The following is a 20,314-nucleotide window of genomic DNA, read 5'->3' on the forward strand; positions in this document are numbered from 1 at the left end:
CTAGAATGATTTAAATAGTGTTTTGAAAAGCCGTGTCTCTTGTACTTCCAAAATAGATAAACCATCTCAAGTTTAAATGTATCGTAGCTTCCAAAGAGCAAATTGCTGTTTGTCAGTAGGTGTCCTGTTTCTCGACTTCTGGCAAGCAGTGTTAATATTGGAGGCTGGCTCTGTGTCAACTTCTGCTGATGGAATCTGCAGTAGCTTCCTATGGATAGTAGTCAGTAAAACCTCTAGTATGTCATTGCCTAATGAAAAGTAAAATCCATGCTTGCCATAAAGAAAATTTATTGATCTGGGCCAGCTCTAAGCTTTGCCTTTTGCTTTTAAGACAGGTCATGCATCATCCTGCTTCACCTTTTTGGGGCTCCCAGATCTTGTCTTGCTGTTTGGACCCTGCTTTGCCCACTTTGTTGTCACTTGGATGACATCTGTAGAATTGTTTAGGCCAATGTCTTCTATAGAAACACATTTTTTTCCCCTGTACATTTTAGCAGAATTTTAATTATTTCAGTATGAAGTTGCACCCTATGTATTGATATGTATTTCTTCTAGAGCCAAATCCTGTTTCTATCAAAGTCAGTGGAAAGACTCCTGTCACTCTCAGAAAAAAATTAATCTTCCCCCTCCACCCCAAGTTATGCTTTTCTTTTGTTTTACACATTTTTAAGAAAGCTATGTCTGCCTTCAAAAAAAAAAAAAAAAGGGAAATCATAATGCCTTCAGAGTTTCTGGTCCATCACCCCTCCTTATCTTCTGTGCAAGATAGAATCATAGAATAGTTAGGGTTGGAAAGGACCTTAAGATCATAAAGTTCCAACACCCCTGCCATGGGCAGGGGCACCTCCCACTAAACCATGTCACCCAAGGCTCTGTCCAACCTGGCCTTGAACACCGCCAGGGATGAAGCATTCACAGTTTCCCTGGGCAATCCATTCCAGAGCCTCACCACCCTAACAGTAAAGAATTTCTTCCCTATATCCAGTCTAAACTTCCCCTATTTAAGTTTTAACCCATTACGCCTTGTCCGGTCACTACAGTCCCTAATGAATAGTCCATCCACAGCATCCCTGTAGCCCCCATTAGATACTGGAAGGCTGCTATGAGGTCTCCATGCAGCCTTCTCTTCTCCAGGCTGAACAGCCCCAACTTTCTCAGCCTGTCTTCATACAGGAGGTGCTCCAGTCCCCTGATCATCCTCGTGGCCCTCCTCTGGACTTGTTCCAACAGTTTCATGTGCTTTTTATGTGAGGACAGCAGAAGTGTACACAAATACTCCAAGTGAGGTCTCATGAGAGCAGAGTAGAGGAGCAGGGTCAGCTCCTTCGACCTGCTGGTCACGCTCCTTTTGATGCAGCGCAAGGTACAGTTCTAGATAAAAAGTGTCAAAAGGTCACATCTGGAGTTCTTATTGGTGCAGGCAGAAGTTATATTAAGTAGGCATGATTAATTCAAAGAAAACATGAAACTAGCTGTATCATACTTTTACTAGAATAACTGGAGTCCTCCTTGCAGAGAAACGCTAACTGAATGAGTGTTACATCCGGATTCTCAGCAATTTTACATAGATCTTTCTCTTTGAATAAAATCCCCTTTTTAATTCCGCTATGCTTAAATATGGGTGATTAAAAGCTACTTAGTTTTTCATCTTTGTCCTGAATATTAAAGTACTTTTCACATGTTGTTTCTGTTGACGAAGTTAGAAAGGAAGTGAAAGGAAAGAGCGCCTCATTCGGAGTAATCTTAAGAAACTGCGTTAATTGGTGAACAAGAGATATACTGGGCTGGTCTCTGCAAATATCAGTGGCAGCTTCTCCTGGACTCAAGAAAAGGGCTGCAATGCCATGGGAATAGGCGTTAACAGAATTCAGAGGAAAGACATGTCAGTGCCTGCTTATTCCTGATGGCAGAAGGTCCATGCAACAATTAAAATGATGCATTTGTAGCTAACCAGGTCTTGAGTATAATTGCCTTCAGGATGTTGTCTTAAGGTATTTACCGTATGTAGATAATGTCTACTCTGGCATTTTGCTGCTGCTTCAAGAAAAAAACCCACAACCGAAGAGGAAAACTGTAGTTTCAAACTCATCAAATTGTCGCTTTGTTCATGCTCTGTCATTGACCAGCTGTTTCATAACTGTCCAATGTGAATGGACAGAATTTTACTATAAACTGAAAATAATAAGTTCACATCAAGCCTTTTGCTACCACTGTTGGGAGTAGACAGGTCAAGCAGTACAGAGCAGTGAGGCATTGCCCTCTCAGATTCAAAACAACAGGTTTTTATGAAAGCATACAAATGCTTTTGGGATCTGCCCTATGATTTCAAAATCGAATGCATTTTTAAATTGCTCATCACAGTGTTTGGTTGTCCATTTCTAAAAAGTGGTCACTGCACCTTTTGCAAATTGTAATTTCTGTAAAATGCTCAGGTTGTAAGTAGTGGGCATCATAAGAACAAGGAATTGTTTTGCACTAATTTATATTTAGTGTAACCTAATTATTCTTAGTGATAGGTGTCCCTGCCCATGGCAGGAGGTTTGGAACTAGATGATCTTAAGGTCCTTTGCAACCCTAACTACTCTATGATTCTATGATATTTGGACTTGCCTTATGCATCTACAGTTTAGACTTGGCTAATAAATATTCCTGTTGGTCTTGTGAGTACAGAAGAGTTTCTTCCCCCCTAGAATTTAATTGTCAGTCATTTTGTCTGCATGGCAATAGGTGACAAAACCCACCAAAATTTCCACTGTGGTGTCAATATATTAGATATATTGAAATAGCCAGTGTTTCCATAATGTCTTCCTGAATCATTGTGTATTGGGGCTAAAATACTAGGAGCAAACAGTAAATTCTTACTGATTTCCTGGTTGGTTTTGTTTGGTTTATTTGTTATTTGGTTGGTTTATGTGGGGTTTTGGGGTTTTGTTTGGTTGGTTTTTTTTTTTTTTTTTTTTTTTAACAAGAGTCTAGTATGTGTTTAGAAACATTGGGAACATAGAGGAAAGTACTAACACAGATTAGGTGGTTAGTTATTTTCTTTATTTTAAGATGACTGTTGATTCTCCTTGTGGGTTTGATGTTTGTTACTTCAGTCAAAAAGCTGAGATTGTTTTTCTTGGCATTGCTCCCACGTATGACCTGCATTTTCAGACATCTGTAGGAATCTAGTGCATTTTAGATATGTAACTCTTGTGAACAGGACTTTCCTCATGACCAAAAGACTGCCTGCTGTAAGAAAATTGGAGCAAGGTGCTAGGCATCATAGAAACATCTGCAAAAAGAAAATCCATCATAACAAAGTAGTGCTCATCTCAAAGAAAGCATAGAAACACCTGCAAAAAGAAAACGCATTATAACAAAGTAGTGCTCATCTCAAAGAAAGCATCATTTAGATGGCCAGGCTGAAAAGTTGTGGGGAAAATAGAAATATTAACAGATGTGACAGTAATTGTTCTAATATATAACAGATGTCTGATAATTGCATATTTTTATTTTGTGATATTTAGAAACAGATTAAAAGTTAGAGGAAAATACCTAAAAGATGAGGAATTAATTTTTATATAATTTGATACTCCTACAAATATAGTTTCACCACTACAATACCTGTCTCTTTTTGATATAGTGATATGAATCAGGTTCTACTCTTTGCTGTAGAAATGTAATCCTGGATTGGGTTTGAAAACCATGTACACAGAACATTGTGTAGGATGAAGGTCCTTTGCAAGATCATGTTTTTCAAAGAGATTAAGAAAAATGGGGTTTTTTGTTTGGGTTTTTTTTTTTATTTTTGTGAAGTTAGTGGCAAATATCTCATAATGGAATGGCAATTAAAGGTATTTGGTTATGTCATATCCAGAAGGTTAGTTACGGCATGTAATGAGGAATCTCTAACAACCCTGTGAAGCAATTTAAGTGAAAAATCATGCTTGAGAACTGCATACTTCAGCTGGTTTTTGCTCTTTTAGAATTTTATTTCTTTTAGAATAAGAAATGCTGGACAAACTCCTGTTAATACTTATTATTCTGGGCTTCATAAGGCACCTGACAAATTGATACACCGAAAATGAAAAAAAAAAATGGAGTGCATTGAAAGCTAGTGATGGAAAATAGCAAATGTTGTAAAATCTCATAGCTGCACTCAGCATCAAGTGAAGTGAAAAGACAAAGGAATGAAGAGGATGCAAAAGGCAAAAAAAAAATAAAAATACTTGATGCATTTTTCTTCATGGTATTTTCATTTTCAAAATATTTTAGGGGTTGTTTTTATTTTGTATCAGTTTCTGAAAACATTCTATAAATATTTTAGAAAATGTTTGATTTTTCTTTTTTAAAAAATTTATTTTAAGAATGGCTTGCTGTAGGAATCATCTGTGAATGAGCTATAATGTTGGCTGAATGGTAAGGTTAAACCTTTTCTATACCTCACAGTTCCCTTATTGGAGCAAATGAGTCATCTTCCTGTGACATTCAGAGGAAGAATTGGAGGTCATGAGCCGGGCTGCACTTTGATTACTCACAGTTCTTTCAGCAGCCACAGCAGTTCTAGTTACCTAGCCATGCTGAGATGCTGATGGTGGTGCCAAATTTCTCCTGAAGCTGATTGGTAGTAGAAATCCATCTTAATTTCTTCTTCAAGCCTGTCTAAAGTATTTTTCCTGCGAATCTGCCATTCTTCATGTGCTGCTTCATTCTCATGTTCTTTAAGGTAGATGATGTCATCTACTAGGGAAGATAAAGTATCTACAAGTCACAATTGACATGGTATGGTAAAAATACAGACTTCTCTCTGAGATGGAAATAGATGGAAATAAATGCAAAGAAAATAAATTATGAGTGTCCTGTGTTTTTATGAAATAGCTAGTTAGATTTGTGTGTGAGACTTTCGGTGGCTTTGACTCTTCAGAAGTCATGTTTCTCAGAGAAAATACGAATACATGGTACTTCTGAGAGATTGAGCAGTAGTAAGTTTAATATGAAAGTATTCTCATTTTGTATATGCTCTGACAACAGCATAACAGATGCATGGATTGTGGGTAGAAAGTAATATTCCCTGTTTAGCTTCTTTTTCTATATTAGCTTATATTTTTGAATGACAGAAAATAAATCTGTTTTATGGTCTATTCTCTTAATTTCAAAGCAGTAACGCCAGAAGTATACTGAAGGTTATTGCATGCAACATCTTGTGCTTCCGCAGTGAGTTAGGCAGACATGGTGAACAGAAAATGGTCAGTTTTTTGTGTCTTTGGTTAAAACAGGCAAACTAAAGTATTCAGAAACCTGTACGCCAAGGGACAGAGTCAGAAAGTCAGGTTAGATCATATTGGAACTTTAAATCTGGCTAACTTTGTTATGAAAGAATGAATCAAGTTGTCATTTCTCCATAGTACATAATTACTGTTGTTGGAGTGGATTTGAAGGAGAGTCAAGTTATTTTGTAAAGCACTCTGAAGTAAGTAATGTTAATTTGTATAAGTAACAAGGTACAGATGGAAATACTCATACCACTTACTTATAGGCATATAATTTAAGTGTGTAAATTGAGCAGCTAATCTGTCCAGGCTTCTCTTATAGTCAATAGATATATAAATATGCTATCAGAGGGTCCAGATCCAAAATCTCCAGTTTGTAGTAGCTTTACCTGTACCAATAACTAATGACTTGGTCTCTGCTAGGTCTTAACTGTTATTCTGCGGATACATCTGTCTGGCTTTGTTTCCAGGGAAGCTGCTCTGAAATCAGTAAAACCACTATGTGTGCCCAGTCATTTCCTCAGTTTCTATTTATTTGTTAGTCCAAAGGATGGTGTAGGTCTTGCCTTGCTAACTAGTCCTTTTATTTCAAGCAGCAATGGTCTCTGCTTTAGATGTGTTCTAAAATTCAGATTTGTATTTTGCTTCTGTCAAGAAAGGAGCTGTCACACTTACAGAAGAATTTGTAGGGTCAGTGCAAGAGAGACATAGCAGAAATTATGCTTTGATGAATATTTTGACTCTTCGTTTAGGTTGTTTGGGATTTTTACATTTTTAAATTTTGTTGTTATTATTTCATTGCTTCAGTGACTGGGGTCACTAAGATTTCAGCTCTTAGCTTTCATAAACCTAATGTCAGCATTTTCAAACATGTTCCCTCAGAATAACATGCCTTCTGGTTTTCCATTTTTTTTTCTGTTTTCAAAGAAAGCCACAGCGGTGTGTGATGGGAAACAGACACATGAGAATTCTGTGATTTTTATTCTGTCTGAGAGCAGATCTTCCCTGTGTTTTAAATGCAATATTGTATTCGAGTCTGATGCAAATCCTAACAATGCTCTTCTGAGCAAATATTTTACTATGGATGCAGTTTGATACTAGGAGGCTATATTATTAAATCTAGTCTTTCATTATAGGCCTTGCTTCTGGTATTGGAAAAGGTAGATAGGAAAATTAAATTTTCTGAGTTGCTGTATCAGAACCTTTTTTTCCCTTGTGTAATATAGCTTTCATTTCCTTCAAAGACTTGCTGGTGCCTATAGAAAAAAGTAGCTTTTTTTTTTTTTTTTTTAAACTAGTTGACGAAAGCTTAATGAGGCAAAAGTTGGAAATGATTGGGGTGCGGAGAGTTTTCAGTCTGTAGGCTACAGGAAAATAGAGAGTGGAGTCAAACTTGAAAAAATAGCAATGTAGCAAATAAAGTTAGTGTGTATGGCAGTATTTTGTATTTATCAAATCTCTAGCTGAAATTTTAGAGTGGAATGGTTTCTCAGCTTTTTCAGTTAGGGTTTGCATCACTCAGAACCCACACCAATAGCTTAAGTTATTCTTGGAGAAAAGTTTCAGTGATGTTCCGTATTTGTTGGAATATAAAATATGTTCTGTATTATTGCTTATGTTTTTTTCCAAATTTCCAAATTTTCCAAAAATTTCCAAAATTTTCCATTTTCAATTGCATAGTGGAGTCTGCTTTTTCCCTATTATTACACCAAGTTGAAACAGTCCCCAGCACAAACAAAACTGGAACTTTGAAGGTTGAATATATTTTAAAATGTGTTCTTCAAGAATATTCATCATTTCAGAGGATGACAGTTAATGCACAGAGAGGAACATAATGTTTTAGGCAGAAATCTTACATTATTTCTGGGGAACTGTATTTTGCTGAAATTCCTGAGAGTCAAACAGCTGTATAAATGTCACTCACTGCAGAGGGAAAAAAAACCCACCAAAAAACCAAAAGAGTTAAAAAAAAAAAAAAAGTAAGGAAAATGCATTTGAGAACATTTTATTCCAATTCTGTGTGCTTTCAGAAATTATATTTGTGAAGTTTCCTAGAATAATTGGAATATAGTTGAAGCCAGGCTTTGACTGATAATCTATGATTAGCATATACACTCAGTGTCTTCAGTGAGTTTAAAATCCACTATAAATTTCTAAGCAGAAAAGATTTTAATTCTTAATGTAGGAAGCAAACTTTTCCTGACGAAAAATACCATGGGATGTTTTGTACAAGATGGTATCACCAAATAGGTTTATTTTTTTTCCTTCATGGTTATCTTTCAGGGAGAAAATAATCTGAAGACGGAATTCCCATCTACTTATATAAATCAAAAGTTTGTGGGGAAAAAAAACCAAACCCAACACAAACCAAACAACATAAACATCCTTGCAAGTGGAAACTCACTTTCCAGCTGCCTATTTGGGTTGCTCCCAAATAGGGCAGAGAGTGTCTTGCAGATGGGAGAGGTAGTTAACATTTCTGAGAAAACTGTAATGCTCCAATGAAAAATGTATTGCTTTGCTAAGGTTCCTGACAGGGCTGTATCCTTTTCTGTCCCTCACCACCCTTATTCATTACTCCAAGGGAACATTTCCTCTTCTCTGCAAGTAGTAGATGTGATGCTTTGGAAAGATTTCTGTATTCCTTACCAGACATTTAAAAGCAGGGCTTGTAGAAGCTTTCCAGCTCATGAAACAAACTGAATTAACTTATTTAGTCGTCAGGCCTGAGGATGGCAAAATTCCGTTCTGCGGAGGTGGCAGCCTGGTCAGTCTTCAGCCTCCTCTTCTGTGTGCTTCCCCTTCTCCTTTGTGCCCAGCCCTCTTGGAGGGATGCCTGACAGCTGCGTGGTCTTTTCCCCGGAGCTTCTCACACAGCTTCTCCTTTTCTGGTTACTTTTGCTGTCCCTTTTGAGGCCTTAGACAACTGCTGCTTTTGCTGACAAAATTAATGCATGGGATCAGCCCTGTTGGGGACAAAATTCTCCTACTAGAACACAACTATTTGAAACACAGTATGTGCTGGGAGAGTATTTCTTCAGGGGTGAAGGTGAATACCCAGCTTCTGTGTAAAACTGATACTATGTGTTAATTGTTTCTATTGAGAAGGAACATATAGTATTGATTGGTATCATGAATTAACTACTCAAATGAAACAAAAAATTACTTTTCATTGCTGCATGTCTGCAAGGACGCACATTTTAAAGATATATTTTAAATTAAGGGTTTAAAATAAATGTAGATAACTGTGGCCTAGACAAAAGCTGACCCAGCCAAAAGCATTCTGTAGCTTGTCACAAGATGGTGACATCATTCACAAGATACAAATACATCCCTGCCAAAATTTGTCCAACCAAGCACAACAGCTGCAATTTTTCTTTTCGATGAGAAAGTTACTGAAATAATATCCTAAGGAAATTTGTAACTAGGGAGCTTCTATCGCAAAGGCTTTGATAAATCTTTAAAAGAGAGAATGAAACAAATTGCTCTGTTAAATTATTTGTTAGTTTAAATGTACAGCAAATAACTAAGATGATATTGGCTGAAGTATTTTACAAAACTATTTTTATTTAATATGAGTACAAATAGAGATTGCATACTGGTGGAAATTTATTGCAAAAATAGGAACTGACATTTCCATTTAGAAAATGTCCTTTTAGGAACACAGTAATAAATATGTTCATGACTTATAACTGATAATAAGAAATATTAGTACTCTATTGTTTCTCTAGATTTTCACCTGGGTTTAAAAATGCTAGTTTCCCCAGACATTTAGATTTATTTCTTCCCCCCTCTCTATTAGTAGTATTATTGCTTATTATTATCTTCAGTTATTAAACTGTTCTTATCTCAACCCACAGGTTTTTAACTTTTTTTCCAGTTCTTCCCATCCTACCAGGGATGGGGTGTTGAGTGAGTGAGAAGCTGTGTGGTACTTTAGTTGCTGGCTGGGCTCAAACCACAACAGAAAATAAATGGATTTTGCAGAAGCTTCATACGTGAAATGGGGATTTCATCAGGGTTCTGAACATATACCTATATTTGATTAATATCTGCTTCTGGCCATGGTTTTTAGTCAAAGGAGTGTTGGCGTATTTAATGGCTGACTGTATAGTCAAAAACAGAAGAATACCATACTGTGTAAAGCCGGTGATCTGTCTAGCCCTTTAGTGTAAAGGACAGCATAGTCAGGATGAACATGTGATTGAACTGTTCTTGCTGTTTCTGTGTAATTGGAAGGAGTTTGGTAGCAGAGGGACCTCAGGGAGACCTCTAAGTGTGTAGGTCAGGGACTGTCCTGGGCCAGACACAACTGACTCCTCAGTGGACCCACTCTGCACTAGATCTGAACCAGTTAGGGAAGTTTCTGGCACCTCTACAAAAAATATATTAAGCAAGGGTGGCAGTCTCTAGGCAGAAGACGAGAGACAATGTGAGGGCAGCAGGGGCAAGGGAGAAACAAGAAGTATGCATGGGCAGGATGAACAGTAGAGAATGAGATGCCAAAGGAAATGAAGAGAAAGAAAAGAGATGCCAGGGCTGGAGGGGTGCCTGAGCAGGGGCACGACTGCAGAGAAGACATGAGAGAAGGTACAACCCCCAGAAGGACAGTGAATAGTGGAGAAAGTCACACCAGAGCAGTGGAGTAAAAATCAAGGAGCAGCAAAAGAAAAGGAACCATTGTTAATCAGAATCCCCCAAGTGTTTTGTTGCCTGTGAAAGAATGCCCTCTCTTCTTACTTGGCATCTAGAACTGAGGGCATCTTAGAGGGTATATTCCTTCATTGTCTCTGCTTTTTAGGTTTCAGATGATGAATTTGTTGAAGTTTTCTCTGAATCTTGATTGTGTGGTCGCTTGCTTTCAGTCTTCTGCTTTTCCTCTGAAGAAGCCCAGCTTGTTTAGGAAGCTATTATCCACTCGATATTTTCAATTGCCCTTCATGGGCCTTTTCTTAGTAGATTACATCCTTTTTAGAGGTGTCCATCCTTTCCAAGGTGACCAGACCTGCATTCAGCACTCAGGATGTGGATGCAGCAAGATTTTGTACAGTCACAAAATTAAGTACTTTGTCTTGTTTTCAGTACCCTTTCTGAATGACATCTGATGATCTGTTGGCTTTTTTGGCCACGACTGCCTATGTATTATATTCTAGGTAAATTAATAGTAGTTACATCACCAAGTAGGTAGTAAGAGTAGATGACTTAGACTGAATCCTTTGCAAAGGTTACCTCTCTATGGAAAAGCAGTGAACAGCCCTTATTTTGAAAATAAAACCTGAGAAAGTTGAGAGGTACATTCAGTACTCTCTGCGAAATATGTTCTGTTTTCTGGTAATTTTAGTTATAATATTGTGTAGAATAACCAGATGTTTTTTCTAGGTACTGGCATTAAATTAAAAACAAACAAAAGAGTTTCGGCCTCCAGCTTCTCAATAAATCTAGTAAGGGAACAAAAGCCAAGTATTGTATTCAATTATTTGTTTCTACAGAAATGTTATTCTCTTCCTCAACTTGATTTTGTAATGTACTTAGTTTAAAGGGATATGAATTTTTTTATTAACGTTGAGGCTATTGCGCTGAGTGAAATCATTAGATTGTCCAGATGAGCTATGTTGAGAAAGATGGGTTGTTTCTTTGTGCTGATACTGAAGAGATTTTGAATAAAAGTGTGCAAGTCCAAAATTTAGGAGAATGCTTGTTTCCTACTTGTTCTAGCCAATGTACTCTTCAGTATACAGGCTCTGTGCCTCCACCCATGTATTATAAAAATTATATGCTGATGTATCGCTTATGAAAATGTTACATGACCTCTGAACAGCGGGTGCTAGTGTTGTTAGTATATGAAACACGAAAAAAATGATAAAGGAAATGCATTCAAATGCTGGAACCATTTGTTGAGTTGGAGGAATTAATAAAAGTAAGGCTCCAGAAACTTGCCAGTATATGAATGTCTTGCAGAAGCAACCCAAATTCAACAACCCAAGCAAAGCGTACGTGAACTTCACTTAAAAATAAAAATTAATAAAGGAGCAATTGCTCCCTGTGACTCTTCATCTTGTTTTGTGTTTTCTCAAATATAAAAACTTCCAGCTATATATTTTCTCTGTGGTACACTTCCTTCTACCTTGTCCAATGCAGTCTCAGGTGTTTTGGGAGGATTTTTGTACACTGCCTACATATTCTTCACAGCTTTGTCTTTGTATTTTTTTGTGTTTTCTTGAAATGATCTTTAAATGCACAAAGGTTCTAAGAAGCTTTTGTCTGACTTCTGTACTAATCTCCTGCAGGAAAAAAAAAAAAGGGAGCTATTTAAAAAAAGAAACCAAAACAACAGGAAAAAGCTGCCACACCACCACCAAACAACCCTGTAACCAAAACCACTAAATAAATAGAAAAGTAGTTTTTGAGTCTTCAAGAACCACAGGAAAATGGTATACAGCAGTTTTTTAAAACTGTACTTACAAGACCTTTCCTCCAGGTGGACAACTACTATTGTTTTAAAGAATATCACCTCAGTAGGATGCATTAGTATCTTGTCAGTTACACCTTTTCTATTGCAAATTCTGTTTGCACTGAATAAATAATCGTGGCTCATGAAAGACTTTTCTCTGTTAAGGGAAATAGACTTTTGTTTGTTAATTAGTTTCTGACCTGTGTGCCATAGCTATGCTGACGTGGAGTGTGTTCTGCTTCAAACCATTGCCTGTGTAAAGGCTTGGGCTGGCACTGGCTCTCCCATCACTTCTCCACATCATAAGTAAGCAAATTTTATTCAAATGGGTTCCCTGATAGGAATTGTGGGTGTTAATACCAGTGGTGCAATCTGGGGAGCTGGACAGTTAAGTCATTAATAGGCCCTTTTAAGCTCTAGGAAATAGATGTTCTGCAAACGTTTTATTGTCTTCTTAACCTAGATTGAATTTTTTTTTATCCCTTACTTTGCCTGAGCATGTGACAAAGTGGCTTATGTGAACAAAGTACTAGGACGAAGTCCAAGTTTGTCTGAAACTAAAACAAGCCAGTAATTAGTGTACTTTCATTCCCATATGGCTGCGTGCTTACTTGCTTGCCCTCTTTGTGAGCTAAACTGATAGAAATCACTGAATCATGGATGGGAAGACTGCATGCAAAATGACAAGATGGTAAGTCTAAAGATAGGAGCAGATGAAAACATCCATTAACTAGGAAATGATAAATTCAAAGACAATGGAAACAACAGTCTCTTGAGACTTTTCCCCCCTCCTATATGTAAAAAAAAAAAAAAAGTTCTATATCCATGTAATTTCAGCCTTTTATGAATTAGGTACTTCTGGAAACTGTTTTCTTTATCAGAATTCACAAAGCAAATCCATTAGTCAGTAGTAATCATATCCTGTAAGCTGAAAATATTTTTATGGATATGTGTTTTTTTTCTGTAGTCAGTGCTGAGGTAATTTTGTTGCTCAGTGGTTGAGAAATACTGAGATTAAGCAATGTTTTTCCTGTTTACCCTAGATAAATGTTAAATATATGTAACTTACCTGAACCCTTTTGCCAGCCAGTAGATAATATTTAGTTTTAAATAAAAATAACTAAGAATTCTGGTAAATGCAGTAGAAGCTTGATGGTTCTTATCTGAAACTAAATAAGCTGTGACTGTCTATCAGAGCAGTGCTTTCAGTAAGCTGCAGATATTAACAGGGATTCTTTTGCTTTGTCTTTATCAGTTTCTTGATCAGTGAATTTGTATTTGTTGATACTTGGTTATTTTCATAAAAATGCTTTCTGCTTCATGCTTCTGACATGTACCATTTGCAGTCCAACTGCATGAAAAAATACAGGAGCAAGGTTAGATGATGAGAGCAAATTCTGACTTTGTGAAGTGAAAATCCTGTTAGGTATCAAGCCCTATTCATCTTATTTCAGGCAATTTTCTTAAGATGCTTGAGGCAACATTTGTTTTTAATTTGAAATACGTTTAGAAAACTGTCATAATTAAAAACATTACACATTTATGAAAACTAGAATAGGGAAGTTTCTCTCTCAAATTTAATACTTCAGCATGATAATGCAGACTATCCATTACTCTTGCCTGATTCAGGGAATTTCTTGAGTCATAAAGAACACTTGGATATAAGAACAAGGAACACTTGTGTAAGACTTTCAAAGTAAGCAGCCTTGCTTAATACAGATAGTGTTTTCTTTTTTAGTAAGTGCCTAAAGTGTTGTTCACTTGCTAATGATTATTTTGCATTCTGTTTCATTATCATTTTTCTATACCTGTATGTAGGAAAAACAAAAGATTAATAACTGATCTGAGCAAGCAAATACAATTTCTTTTGCAGGAATAAGAGTTTCCATTTTCTTATCTGTCAGATTTAAGTAAGGCTGCCTGCGGCTGGTAAATCCTGCTTTCATTCAATCAGTCTGTGGAACTTGATGTTCATATGATGTCCATTTTGAAACTTTGCTTCAGAGTGGTTATATGGAAGGTAGTATTGGGTGCATAGAAGTATTTCTATGCAAGTGGAGAGGAGCTGAAAATTTTACCAGCACTCAAGGTCTTATGGGGATAGGAAGGATGGTGGAATTGTTAACAGTTACAGTGAAACAGGCGGGAAAGAGTTGGGAGGAGGGAAAAGGAGCTGGTTTTGACATACTGTTTTTCGTTTGGCAAGAGGTCATCTGAAGAAGATTCTGTAGAAGCAGTTCTAATTACAAGTGTGAACAAAAGGGAAGTGAAGAGTTAAGAAATTTGGGAATTGTTGACACAGAGATTGTAATTTAAATCCTTGGGAACAGCTGTGGTGGCCTAAGGACAGCCTAGTTATGCTGTGTGCATACTGTGGAGTGTATTCAGTCTTAAAAAAGTAAATCTTCTTGCTTGGATACTAATCTTGTAAAAATGGAAATAAAAATAGTCTTGAAACATGGATATCTATTGTTCAAACTTAAATTTACAACGCTTATTTCTAGAAAAATTGTGAAGAATTGCAGAAATCTGTAAGTATAAAATCTCTTCTCATTGGACCATAGCATGTCCTCAGAATTACAGTGGCAAATAATCAAGGTTACTTCATTATGTAAACTTTCCCTGAATACACAAAAGGCAACATGATAAAATAGTTGTGGTTTTAGTAAGGAAGCATCAAAAAAATTCTCTTGCAATAATGGTTTATTTTATGCACTGCATTTTCCTTAAAAAAAGGGCCCAATCATCCTTGATGTTCAAATTACTATTTACATACAAGGAAATTTTGTTACCATGATTGTCTGAGAAACGCAACTAATTTGGAGTTTCGCATGCCTGGAAGTTACAGTTCACGCCCAATGATAAAAGCCATGCACAATACTGACATAACTGGGTGTACTGTAGTTCATCTCCTGCTGACGTGTCTGCCTTTTGGGTTCAGAAAACATCAGCTGTTTAGAACACTGCAGTTAATAATAAATGGGGAAAAATATCAAGAGAATTAGTTTCTTCAGACATTCAGGCATGTGATAAGAGTCAGGTTATCTGCTTCTGAGCTCGTCTCTTTTTCACAGATTTAAAAAAGTCATATGGCTTCTCTTTTTTTGCAGAAATTTACTGATACACAGGCTGTCATTTTTTTTTTTCCTCTTCTGTCTAGTCCTAACTGCCTTTTCGGTTGTTTTATCATCCATAATTTGTATACGTTGTGATTTGTCCTCAGTATTTAGGAAAAGTGCACAGCCTGGTGTTCATAACATATCTTCCCTGGAGCATGTTTAAGTTTCAGTATATACAGGCCTTGCTTTAGAAGCATAATTATTTTCTTAGTCTGTCACTGTTGTTGATGTATGGTTTACCATTTCAGGTTTGTTGTTTGTGTCTTTGTTGTTTGGTTTATTTCTTTTTTTCCCTTGATTCTACTTCACTTTGCTGAAGGATGGTCTGATCAGGAAAATGAACACTTTAATTAATGGTACTGAAAATATGTGGTGTTAAGAAATCAGTTGTAGAACTGATTCAGACACTGTTCTGTTCTAACTTTTACATTGATGTCAATGCAATTTCATGGAGAAATAAAGTCTTGTTGGATTTCAGAAAAGGATGTAAGTATATTAAAGTATATTTACATAAGTAAAGTATATTCGCAGAATCATCATGTGGTTGCTATCCTTTGGCGTGAATGTGAGTGTTCTCTGCTAATATTCAAAATCTGTAGCTCTATTATGGGTTGTTAACTGGAGGCCTTCATTATTCTGAGAAGTGATCTCAAGCTGCAAGATGTGAATCAGATAAAAATCCCCAAAAGCTCTGGCATGCATATTCAGACCTGTATCTCAACTTCCCCCAACTGTTGAAGGTCAGCTTTTGTCTCTTGTTGGTTCAATTCTTGTGTCTCCTTTCTGAGTCTGGCAGAAGAATTGAAAGGAACATGGGCTCAGAGATGGAGGCTTATAAATAGAATCCACTCTATTTATATCCCTGCACAAAAGGTAGTGGTTGGTGGCTTTGTTAAACAGCTGCTTGCATGTCCCATAAAATGGATTAACTTTCTTCTTCAGTGTAAAGATTAAATTTAATAACTGAATTATGAAATGACATATATCTGACTTAGAAAAATATAATACCTGGTACTGTGGAAGAGCTATATGAAAACAAATGGTGGAGCATTATTCTGTTTTTCTTTAATGGCAGAGGATGTGGTTACAATATAAAAAACACACAAAAGAGCAATTTACTTTGGTCTTTATTGTTTTCACTGAATTTATAAGGGAAGGCCTTTTAGTACTAAGTGAATCCTTAAATAGAAATCCTGGTGACTCAGAAACTTTTTGGATGTTAGTGTGTACATAGTTACCTTCATTTGTTCTTTCAGATAATTTTATGCTGGTAGTTGACATGTAGAACCCCATAATTCCAAGAATTTATAGGCAGTAATGATTGTGCAAAGACTTAATGATGAAGCAGAAAACAAATGTATTCTAATACCACCCAGTTCTTTTCCAAGATAGCTCTGACCATCCTTTACTATTTAGGTTGCATAGGTGTCATGCTATCTAGTTTTGCATTATCATAGAATCATAGAATAGTTAGGGTTGGAAAGGACCTCAAGATCATCTAGTTCCAACCCCCCTGCCATGGGCAGGGACACCTCATACTAAACCATCCCACCCAAGGCTTCATCCAGCCTGGCCTTGAACACTGCCAATATCCAATATCTAAGCATACAACAGGCTACAACCATCACCTTCTTTATAAAGTGCAGTTCATTATTATTGGCAGTTTGGCAGTTGCTGTTCCTGGCAGTCCTGCTTCTGTCTCTTAAACCTGAGGGAGTGGGATAACATTGTCAAACAGATCCATCTACAACAATAATTCTCTGTCTCTGATTCTTGGGTTCCTTTTTAGTTTAGATCTGTTTGAATTTCCCACTGAGATAACTCAATTCAAATCTGGACCCAGATATTCCCAATTTGGTTTGTTTGCTTGTCAATGAAGCAATCCATCATTATCTGAAAAATCATGGCAGTCAGGTGAAGTTCCTGATGACTGGAAAAAGGTTAATATAACCCCAGTTTTCAAGAAGTGGAAAATGGATGACCCAGGGAATTACAGACCAGTCAGTCTCACCTCTGTGCCTGGCAAAATCTTGGAGCACATTCTCCTGGAAGGCATGCTAAGGCACATGAAAAACAACAAGGTGCTTGGTGACAGCCAGCATGGCTTCGCTAAGGGGAAATCCTGCCTGACCAATTTGGTGGCCTTCTATGATGGGGCTACGGAACTGATGGACAGGGGTAGAGCAGTTGATGTCATCTACCTGGACTTATGCAAAGTGTTCGACACTGTCCCACACAACATCCTTGTCTCTAAATTGGAGAGGCATCAATTTGATAGATCACTTGATGGATAAAGAACTGGCTGAATAGCCACACACAGAGTTGTGTTCAATGGCTCAATGTCCAGCTGGAGACCAGTAACGAGTGGTGTCCCTAAGGGGTCGGTGTTGCAACTGGTCTTCTTCAACATCTTTGTTGGTGACATGGACAGTGGGATTGAGCACGCCCTCAGCAAGTTTGCCGATGACACCAAGCTGTGTGGTTAGGTTGGTATACTGGAGGGAAGGAATGCCATCCAGAGGGACCTTGACACGTTTGTGAGGTGGGCTGATGCCAACCTTATGAAGTTTAAACATGCCAAGTATGAGGTCCTACACCTAGGTCAGAGCAATCCCAGGCACAGCTACAGGTTGGGCAGAGAAGAGATTCAGAGCAGCCCTGCAGAGAAGGACTTTGGGGTGTTGATCGATATGAAACTTAACATGAGCCAGCAGTGTGCACTTGCAGCCCAGAAGGAGCATGACCAGCAGGTCGAAGGAGGTGATCGTGTCCCTCTACTCTGCTCTCGTGAGACCTCACCTGGAGTATTGTGTACACTTCTTGTGTCCTCAACATAAAAAGCACATGGAACTTTTGGAAGAAGTCCAGAGGAGGGCCACGAGGATGATCAGGGGACTGGAGCACCTCCTGTATGAAGACAGGCTGAGAAAGCTGGGGCTGTTCAGCCTGAAGGCTGCATGGAGACCTCATAGCAGCCTTCCAGTATCTGAAGGGGGCCTATAGGGATGCTTGGGAGGTACTCTTCATTAGTGACTGTAGCAACAGGGCAAGGGGCAATGGGTTAAAATTTAAATAGGGGAAGTTTAGATTGGATATCAGGAAGAAGTTCTTTACTGTAAGGGTGGTGAGGCACTGGAATGGGTTGCCCGAAGAAGCTGTGAATGCTTCATCCCTGGCAGTATTCAAGGCCGGATTGGACAGGGTGTTGGGTGACATGGTTTAGTGTGAGGTGTCACTGCCCATGGCAGGGCGGGTTGGAACTTTATGATCTTAATGTCCTTTCCAACCCTAACTATCCTATGAAGAAGAGACAAATTATGTAATGCCATAAGGTTTTGTTTCTGATACCCTTCAGTTTTCACATTTTTCTCTTTCATTTTCTCCTATCTAATAATTTTCTTCAAATTTCTTTGAAGGGCATCATCTTTTAAGGTTTCTGTAGTTTATCATACTAGCAGATCAGAAACTTGGCATCCAAAATTCATTCTTTTTATACATAAGAAATTAATGCAGTACTGTGGGACAGAAATATAACAGTACTACTGAGTATGATGTAACTAATACTAATAGGATTTATTTTTTTATTGACTCCTTAGTTAGCACTGCACAAAATAGCTGCTTTATATCATCCTGAGGTTTTGTTCCTGGTGGGATAAACTTATGTTCTGGCCTGAACATTAGTCATTGGATTAGAACAGGTTCTATGTTAGGCAGGAGAAAAAGGAAAAATCTGCAATTGAATTTGTCCCAGAGCTCTCCTCATGAGAGCAAAGAGGCAAAATTTTCCTTCATTTTCTCATGGCATAAAAAAGGAGACAAATCTTGTCTGCAGATGTTTCTTCAGTATTTGAGGCCACACCTCGTGCAAGAGTTTACACTATCCGCAGCTATGAAGCTCTAGCTAAGTGAGGGAAATAAAAAGCAATTCACTGGAGGAAAGAAATGGCCTGCATTTTGGAAAATGTTAAGAGTGTGTAGCCACATCTCACAGATAACCTAGCATTGCGAATGAATAGCCTTGTGCCACCCATATGGAAGAGTTTGTGTAGCTGATGCCTCTTCTCTACGCAGGAATAATACAAATGCTAGGAGTCCTACAGTAGAGTACTCTTGTGTGTGTTTATTGCAAGGTGAAAAAAAATAGCTAGATTATTGATATAATTTTAGTGTTAGCTGTGTGGGAGGAACACTTGTCACTAAACATGACCGTAAACTTCCAAAAATGTCTTCATGTTGTAGTCATTTTTCAGTTCTACATTGTTTGCGCATTAATAACGGACCAGTAGATCTTATTTGAAAGGCAGTTTATGGTTATTTGATGCTGAGAGAATTCTTGTGAAACTAACTGATCTCAAGGAACTCTGTATTTAGGCTAAGGTGACTGAAAATCAAAACTGTTGACCTCAGCTCCCAGTTCTTCTGCTAATAATGTGTGGCCTTGTCTGAGAATTAAACTCTGCATGACAGCCTCACATTCTAATATTCTCACATCATATTTCCTCTGGGCTATTCTGGATATAAGAATGCATCCTAAGACTGGAATGAAAAAGTACTGCTAAAATGCGAAGTGATTTTATTGATAAATATGCCAAGTATGCATAAGACTATGTAAGATTTTGTGATTTTTTAAAAACCCAAAGCACTAAAAACTAAACTGAGCTCACCTGTTAGTTGCCTACAGCATGTAAAACTTCAGGAGTCAGATAGTCACTTTGGTACTGAGCATGACTGGGCTATATAAAAGCTTTGGAGAAGTGTTGCTCTGACTCCCTGAAGCTTAATGATGAGATGGAAGTCACGGTTATTCTGTTGCTCTTTCAAGAAGAACATTTCTGTATAAATTTAAGGAAGTGACTTGCTTTATTCTGCTTCATTTAGGGTGATCATATCAGGTTAAAAGTGAAAGGTATATGTCCCTCACCCTTGTGTCCCTCAGGGTCACTCCATGAGCTTGAATGCAGAGGCACCTGTATGGCATAATGCTGTGCAACATTGAAATTCCCCCTTGTACAGCAGTGTGCATAGCACTGTTGTGTCACTAACTTCCACCATGATGCCAAATCAGCATAGCACTGAGCCTGGGACAACTGGACAGGGCTAGTTAGCTTTATTGCTCCTGAATTTGGGTTATTTCATCTGACTTCTAATTAGTGTGTGCTTAAGTCATGTTCAAGATACATGTCTCTGGTTGCTCATTGTTGGTTGTCTTCACAGCAATGTCATTCTCTGTAGTCTGGAAATGCAAATCACTAAAGTAAGGCCTGTGAAATCTTTTTATGGACCAGCATTAAGTTTAAAAATAAAAAAAAACCCAACATACACAAACATGTATTTAAACCAGCTATTCAAGAGGTAGAACACATGCAGCTAAACTTCCAGGCAAAATTCAGAACTGTCTGGCAGAATGTGATTAAGGGAGGAAATATAGTTTTGACCGAGAGATTTTATTTCTCTGAGCAGACCTTTAAAATAAGATGTGGAAATTGATG

General features: G+C 37.7%; 1 protein-coding gene across 6 annotated transcripts in view; it reads left to right on the forward strand.

The window, feature by feature from the left end:
- The window catches only part of FAM171B (family with sequence similarity 171 member B), a 191,242-nt gene that overhangs the window by 86,752 nt on the left and 84,176 nt on the right, over window positions 1-20,314 (forward strand). For 3 of the 6 annotated variants that reach the window (XR_010610624.1, XR_010610625.1, XR_010610626.1), the window contains exon 1: window positions 12,129-12,397. The exons of the other annotated variants lie outside the window; for them this stretch is intronic. The gene's annotated coding sequence lies outside the window, so the exon portion shown is untranslated. Of the gene's footprint in view, window positions 1-12,128; window positions 12,398-20,314 lie in introns of those variants that run through there. 6 annotated transcript variants of the gene reach the window in all.

The sequence above is a fragment of the Lathamus discolor genome, chromosome 3 (assembly GCF_037157495.1).
Source record: "Lathamus discolor isolate bLatDis1 chromosome 3, bLatDis1.hap1, whole genome shotgun sequence".
Taxonomy (NCBI): domain Eukaryota; kingdom Metazoa; phylum Chordata; class Aves; order Psittaciformes; family Psittacidae; genus Lathamus; species Lathamus discolor.